The sequence below is a fragment of the Schistocerca serialis genome, unplaced genomic scaffold (genome assembly GCF_023864345.2).
Source record: "Schistocerca serialis cubense isolate TAMUIC-IGC-003099 unplaced genomic scaffold, iqSchSeri2.2 HiC_scaffold_1167, whole genome shotgun sequence".
Classification (NCBI taxonomy): Eukaryota; Metazoa; Arthropoda; class Insecta; order Orthoptera; family Acrididae; genus Schistocerca; species Schistocerca serialis.
This window is the reverse complement of record NW_026047367.1, coordinates 185,001-192,500: the sequence shown is the minus strand read 5'-3', so window position 1 is coordinate 192,500 and position 7,500 is coordinate 185,001. Positions and strand designations below refer to the sequence as shown.

Below are 7,500 nucleotides of genomic sequence, written 5' to 3'. Positions count from 1 at the left end.
AATACACCTTTCCCTACAACGTGTACCTTAACCTAAGCTATATTGTACCTTAACCTAAGCGATATTGTACCTTAACCTAAGGTATATCGTACCTTAACCTAACCTACATTGCGCCTTCACCTAACCTACGTTGTACCTTAACCTAACCTACGTTGTACCTTAACCTAACCTACGTTGTACCTTAACCTAACCTACGTTGTACCTTAACCTAACCTACGTTGTACCTTAACCTAACCTACGTTGTACCTTAACCTAACCTACGTTGTACCTTAACCTAACCTACGTTGTACCTTAACCTAACCTACGTTGTGCCTTAACCTAACCTACGTTGTGCCTTAACCTAACCTACGTTGTGCCTTAACCTAACCTACGTTGTGCCTTAACCTAACCTACGTTGTGCCTTAACCTAACCTACGTTGTGCCTTAACCTAACCTACGTTGTGCCTTAACCTAACCTATGTTGTGCCTTAACCTAACCTATGTTGTGCCTTAACCTAACCTATGTTGTGCCTTAACCTAACCTATGTTGTGCCTTAACCTAACCTATGTTGTGCCTTAACCTAACCTATGTTGTGCCTTAACCTAACCTATGTTGTGCCTTAACCTAACCTATGTTGTGCCTTAACCTAACCTATGTTGTGCCTTAACCTAACCTATGTTGTGCCTTAACCTAACCTATGTTGTGCCTTAACCTAACCTACGTTGTGCCTTAACCTAACCTACGTTGTGCCTTAACCTAACCTACGTTGTGCCTTAACCTAACCTACGTTGTGCCTTAACCTAACCTACGTTGTGCCTTAACCTAACCTACGTTGTGCCTTAACCTAACCTACGTTGTGCCTTAACCTAACCTACGTTGTGCCTTAACCTAACCTACGTTGTGCCTTAACCTAACCTACGTTGTGCCTTAACCTAACCTACGTTGTGCCTTAACCTAACCTACGTTGTGCCTTAACCTAACCTATGTTGTGCCTTAACCTAACCTATGTTGTGCCTTAACCTAACCTATGTTGTGCCTTAACCTAACCTATGTTGTGCCTTAACCTAACCTATGTTGTGCCTTAACCTAACCTATGTTGTGCCTTAACCTAACCTATGTTGTGCCTTAACCTAACCTATGTTGTGCCTTAACCTAACCTATGTTGTGCCTTAACCTAACCTATGTTGTGCCTTAACCTAACCTATGTTGTGCCTTAACCTAACCTATGTTGTGCCTTAACCTAACCTACGTTGTGCCTTAACCTAACCTACGTTGTGCCTTAACCTAACCCATATTGTACCTTAACCTAACCCATATTGTACCTTAACCTAACCCATATTGTACCTTAACCTAACCCATATTGTACCTTAACCTAACCCATATTGTACCTTAACGTAACCTAATTTGTGCCTTAACGTAACCTAATTTGTGCCTTAACGTAACCTAATTTGTGCCTTAACGTAACCTAATTTGTGCCTTAACGTAACCTAATTTGTGCCTTAACGTAACCTAATTTGTGCCTTAACGTAACCTAATTTGTGCCTTAACGTAACCTAATTTGTGCCTTAACGTAACCTAATTTGTGCCTTAACGTAACCTAATTTGTGCCTTAACGTAACCTAATTTGTGCCTTAACGTAACCTAATTTGTGCCTTAACGTAACCTAATTTGTGCCTTAACGTAACCTAATTTGTGCCTTAACGTAACCTAATTTGTGCCTTAACGTAACCCATGTTGTGCCTTAACGTAACCCATGTTGTGCCTTAACGTAACCCAATTTGTGCCTTAACGTAACCCATGTTGTGCCTTAACCTAACCTATATTGTGCCTCAACCTAACCTATATTGCGCCTTAACCTGACGCACGTTGTCGCTGAACCTGCTCTGTAATTGTTATGCAACTCGTTAAATTAGTGTAGTGTTGCCTAACCGCAACCCTCGCAATATAGTTCGCTATTCGCACTGCCCGGTCCCCTGTGTATCGCGTCATGTTAAACACCTTGCAGGTGTTGCTGACTTTCCACATGCTCCTGCTATACACTGTAATGTGGATAGCAGCAGGACGTACATGCCCCCCCCCCCCTTCCCCCCTGCCTTCGCAAGCTGGTCGTTGAGAAGTTTGCATGTTCAATGCCCTTCGCATGCCGACGTACTCAGCCTACGTTGTGGTACGGCCTGTCACCTGTCCGCCGATGTACGCAAAACCCACAAACTGTACTGCACATTGGTCCGTATGTACTGAATGATACATCGTGGCACATGTGTGACCGTACGACGACTGCGCCTAGCAACGGCAGACCATACAGTCCAAATATTGTGCACGCAGCTACGTGTCGTCTCCCTATAAGAGCTGGATTGCAGTGTGGTACGCCATTCAGACGTGTGGGAGGAACGGACGCCCTGGATGGCGATCAGCATGAGCAGTCTGTTGATGTAGTGGAGCGTGTATTCGGACGTAGTCGTCTCTTCTCACACACCGTGATAGCATGTTGCACCGCGTTCCACATCTGCGACATCCTGCAGAGGCCGGCTGACAGTCGTTCGCGCAATGGACACCGCATACGTACGGGGGCTACCTTCCACGTGTTCTCGAGGCGTGCACATGTTGTTGCGTCTATGTGGGCAGACGTAGTGTGTTGTGACACCTGACACAGGCATGCAATACTCGTTGCAAATGGCGATGGACGTCTACGTTTGCTGGTGACGTTACGCAAATGAACAACAGGTAACCCGTTGTGGTGCGGTTGTTCTCGCTAGAGGTGAATCAGTGTTGGCGACGATCGGTCGAGCTATTAACCGGTTGTTTCAGGGATACCCACCATGCCCACGAACGTGAAAGGGGACCCACCATGCCCACGAACGCGAAAGGGGATCTGGGTGTGAGGCGATACGCGGCGGTGGCTGGGTGGGACCGTCCCCGGCCGGTGAGGGGGGGCCGCCCGGCGTGCTGGCAGCGCGGTGCGTGGGCGCACGCGCTACAGCCGGCTGGTGGGGGCGGCCAGTGGCAGGCGCGCCGGCCGACGGACGCGGCAGGCGGCGCAGCTGCGCGCCGGCGCCCCCTGCTCGCGGCGCCTTGCGGCCAAAGTAGGTCCTCGCGGGCCCGGTGCGAAGCGCGGTGGCCATCTGCAGTGTGCTGGTCCGATTGAGGACTGTGTGCGCTGAGGATGCGCCGCCGCCCGGCGCTCGGCGCCGCGACGCCGTCTGCTGCTCGGTCGCCCCAGCGGTTCTCGCAGGTGGTTTGTATCGCAGCTGTGCGGACGTGTTGGCGCGTGCGCTGTGCTGGGAGAGTTCGCTTCGGCACCCAAGTGGGGCTTTTGTCCTTCTGTGGCGCTGGCGTTGGAGCTGCCGGTCACCGTAGGTGGCGCGTGTTGTCTCCCGCCGGCAATGCCACGACAGCACGCTCCCGGGCCTCTGTCGGCAGCGGCAAGCTCAGTTGGGAGCACGGGTGGTCGCACCTAAAGCGTCTACTCGCCTAACTCCGGGCGATTGCGCCTCTCTCGAACCCGACCAAGTACTTAGGACGGCGCTGCGCGCCGCCGGGACCTGAGAGGGTTTCGAGGTGTGTTGTGCAGGGGAGCTCAGCCTCCTCCTGTTTGCAGAATAATTGAGCGGACGCTTGCGTGTTCGCGCGGGCCCCCGGGACACACTCCCGGGCGGCCGGCTGCTCAGCTCTAGTTGACGCAGCTCCCTGGTTGATCCTGCCAGTAGTCATATGCTTGTCTCAAAGATTAAGCCATGCATGTCTCAGTACAAGCCGCATTAAGGTGAAACCGCGAATGGCTCATTAAATCAGTTATGGTTCCTTAGATCGTACCCACGTTACTTGGATAACTGTGGTAATTCTAGAGCTAATACATGCAAACAGAGTCCCGACCAGAGATGGAAGGGACGCTTTTATTAGATCAAAACCAATCGGTCGGCTCGTCCGGTCCGTTTGCCTTGGTGACTCTGAATAACTTTGGGCTGATCGCACGGTCCTCGTACCGGCGACGCATCTTTCAAATGTCTGCCTTATCAACTGTCGATGGTAGGTTCTGCGCCTACCATGGTTGTAACGGGTAACGGGGAATCAGGGTTCGATTCCGGAGAGGGAGCCTGAGAAACGGCTACCACATCCAAGGAAGGCAGCAGGCGCGCAAATTACCCACTCCCGGCACGGGGAGGTAGTGACGAAAAATAACGATACGGGACTCATCCGAGGCCCCGTAATCGGAATGAGTACACTTTAAATCCTTTAACGAGTATCTATTGGAGGGCAAGTCTGGTGCCAGCAGCCGCGGTAATTCCAGCTCCAATAGCGTATATTAAAGTTGTTGCGGTTAAAAAGCTCGTAGTTGGATTTGTGTCCCACGCTGTTGGTTCACCGCCCGTCGGTGTTTAACTGGCATGTATCGTGGGACGTCCTGCCGGTGGGGCGAGCCGAAGGCGTGCGACCGCCTCGTGCGTGCTCGTGCGTCCCGAGGCGGACCCCGTTGAAATCCTACCAGGGTGCTCTTTATTGAGTGTCTCGGTGGGCCGGCACGTTTACTTTGAACAAATTAGAGTGCTTAAAGCAGGCAAGCCCGCCTGAATACTGTGTGCATGGAATAATGGAATAGGACCTCGGTTCTATTTTGTTGGTTTTCGGAACCCGAGGTAATGATTAATAGGGACAGGCGGGGGCATTCGTATTGCGACGTTAGAGGTGAAATTCTTGGATCGTCGCAAGACGAACAGAAGCGAAAGCATTTGCCAAGTATGTTTTCATTAATCAAGAACGAAAGTTAGAGGTTCGAAGGCGATCAGATACCGCCCTAGTTCTAACCATAAACGATGCCAGCCAGCGATCCGCCGCAGTTCCTCCGATGACTCGGCGGGCAGCCTCCGGGAAACCAAAGCTTTTGGGTTCCGGGGGAAGTATGGTTGCAAAGCTGAAACTTAAAGGAATTGACGGAAGGGCACCACCAGGAGTGGAGCCTGCGGCTTAATTTGACTCAACACGGGAAACCTCACCAGGCCCGGACACCGGAAGGATTGACAGATTGATAGCTCTTTCTTGATTCGGTGGGTGGTGGTGCATGGCCGTTCTTAGTTGGTGGAGCGATTTGTCTGGTTAATTCCGATAACGAACGAGACTCTAGCCTGCTAACTAGTCGCGTGACATCCTTCGTGCTGTCAGCGATTACTTTTCTTCTTAGAGGGACAGGCGGCTTCTAGCCGCACGAGATTGAGCAATAACAGGTCTGTGATGCCCTTAGATGTTCTGGGCCGCACGCGCGCTACACTGAAGGAATCAGCGTGTCTTCCTAGGCCGAAAGGTCGGGGTAACCCGCTGAACCTCCTTCGTGCTAGGGATTGGGGCTTGCAATTGTTCCCCATGAACGAGGAATTCCCAGTAAGCGCGAGTCATAAGCTCGCGTTGATTACGTCCCTGCCCTTTGTACACACCGCCCGTCGCTACTACCGATTGAATGATTTAGTGAGGTCTTCGGACTGGTACGCGGCATTGACTCTGTCGTTGCCGATGCTACCGGAAAGATGACCAAACTTGATCATTTAGAGGAAGTAAAAGTCGTAACAAGGTTTCCGTAGGTGAACCTGCGGAAGGATCATTACCGACTAGACTGCATGTCTTTCGATGTGCGTGTCGTGTCGCGCAACACGCAGCTACCTGTACGGCTCGCAGTAGCCGTGCGCCGCGTGCGGAACCACGCGTTCGTCTCAAAACTAACGGCAATGTTGTGTGGTACGAGCGCTGAAGCGCTGGAGCGGCTGGCCTGCGGCACCTGGCGCCTGGCGCCGGTTTTGAATGACTTTCGCCCGACTGCCTGTCCGCTCCGGTGTGGAGCCGTACGACGCCCATCGGCCGTGAGGCCGTTGGACACTGAACGCTGGAACAGGGCCGCCACACGCCTCAGTCCCGCCTATGCAACTGTCTCGAAAGAGATGGTGGAAACTATGAAAAGATCACCCAGGACGGTGGATCACTCGGCTCGTGGGTCGATGAAGAACGCAGCAAATTGCGCGTCGACATGTGAACTGCAGGACACATGAACATCGACGTTTCGAACGCACATTGCGGTCCATGGATTCCGTTCCCGGGCCACGTCTGGCTGAGGGTCGGCTACGTATACTGAAGCGCGCGGCGTTTGCCCCGCTTCGCAGACCTGGGAGTGTCGTGGCCGCCTGTGGGGCCGGCCGCGTCTCCTTAAACGTGCGATGCGCGCCCGTCGCCTGGCGGTTCGCATACCGGTACTTACTCGGTAGCGTGCACAGCCGGCTGGCGGTGTGGCGTGCGACACCTCGTACAACGACCTCAGAGCAGGCGAGACTACCCGCTGAATTTAAGCATATTACTAAGCGGAGGAAAAGAAACTAACAAGGATTCCCCCAGTAGCGGCGAGCGAACAGGGAAGAGTCCAGCACCGAACCCCGCAGGCTGCCGCCTGTCGTGGCATGTGGTGTTTGGGAGGGTCCACTACCCCGACGCCTCGCGCCGAGCCCAAGTCCAACTTGAATGAGGCCACGGCCCGTAGAGGGTGCCAGGCCCGTAGCGGCCGGTGCGAGCGTCGGCGGGACCTCTCCTTCGAGTCGGGTTGCTTGAGAGTGCAGCTCCAAGTGGGTGGTAAACTCCATCTGAGACTAAATATGACCACGAGACCGATAGCGAACAAGTACCGAGAGGGAAAGTTGAAAAGAACTTTGAAGAGAGAGTTCAAAAGTACGTGAAACCGTTCTGGGGTAAACGTGAGAAGTCCGAAAGGTCGAACGGGTGAGATTCACGCCCATCCGGCCACTGGCCTCCGCCCTCGGCAGATGGGGCCGGCCGCCCGCGCGGAGCAATTCGCGGCGGGGTCGTGTCCGGTTGCCTTTCCACTCGCCGCGGGGCGGGGCCGTTCCGGTGTGCGGTGGGCCGCACTTCTCCCCTAGTAGGACGTCGCGACCCGCTGGGTGCCGGCCTACGGCCCGGGTGCGCAGCCTGTCCTTCCGCGGGCCTCGGTTCGCGTCTGTTGGGCAGAGCCCCGGTGTCCTGGCTGGCTGCCCGGCGGTATATCTGGAGGAGTCGATTCGCCCCTTTGGGCGCTCGGGCTCCCGGCAAGCGCGCGCGGTTCTTCCCGGATGACGGACCTACCTGGCCCGGCCCCGGACCCGCGCCGCTGTTGGCTCGGGATGCTCTCGGGCGGAATAATCGCTCCCGTCAGCGGCGCTTCAGCTTTGGACAATTTCACGACCCGTCTTGAAACACGGACCAAGGAGTCTAACATGTGCGCGAGTCATTGGGCTGTACGAAACCTAAAGGCGTAATGAAAGTGAAGGTCTCGCCTTGCGCGGGCCGAGGGAGGATGGGGCTTCCCCGCCCTTCACGGGGCGGCGGCCTCCGCACTCCCGGGGCGTCTCGTCCTCATTGCGAGGTGAGGCGCACCTAGAGCGTACACGTTGGGACCCGAAAGATGGTGAACTATGCCTGGCCAGGACGAAGTCAGGGGAAACCCTGATGGAGGTCCGTAGCGATTCTGACGTGCAAATCGATCGTCGGAGCTG

The 7,500-nt window shown here is 54.2% G+C and overlaps 2 non-coding genes and 1 pseudogene across 2 annotated transcripts; all 3 read left to right on the top strand.

The window, feature by feature from the left end:
• Window positions 1–3,664: 3,664 nt before the first annotated feature.
• LOC126433485 (small subunit ribosomal RNA) lies at window positions 3,665–5,573 on the top strand. Its single transcript, XR_007578521.1, has one exon. It is a non-coding gene; the product is annotated as a small subunit ribosomal RNA (ribosomal RNA).
• A 353-nt stretch (window positions 5,574–5,926) lies between these two features.
• LOC126433468 (5.8S ribosomal RNA) lies at window positions 5,927–6,081 on the top strand. The gene has a single exon (XR_007578506.1). It is a non-coding gene; the product is annotated as a 5.8S ribosomal RNA (ribosomal RNA).
• Window positions 6,082–6,269: 188 nt separating this feature from the next.
• Window positions 6,270–7,500, top strand: part of LOC126433507 (large subunit ribosomal RNA) — a 4,995-nt pseudogene continuing 3,764 nt past the window's right edge.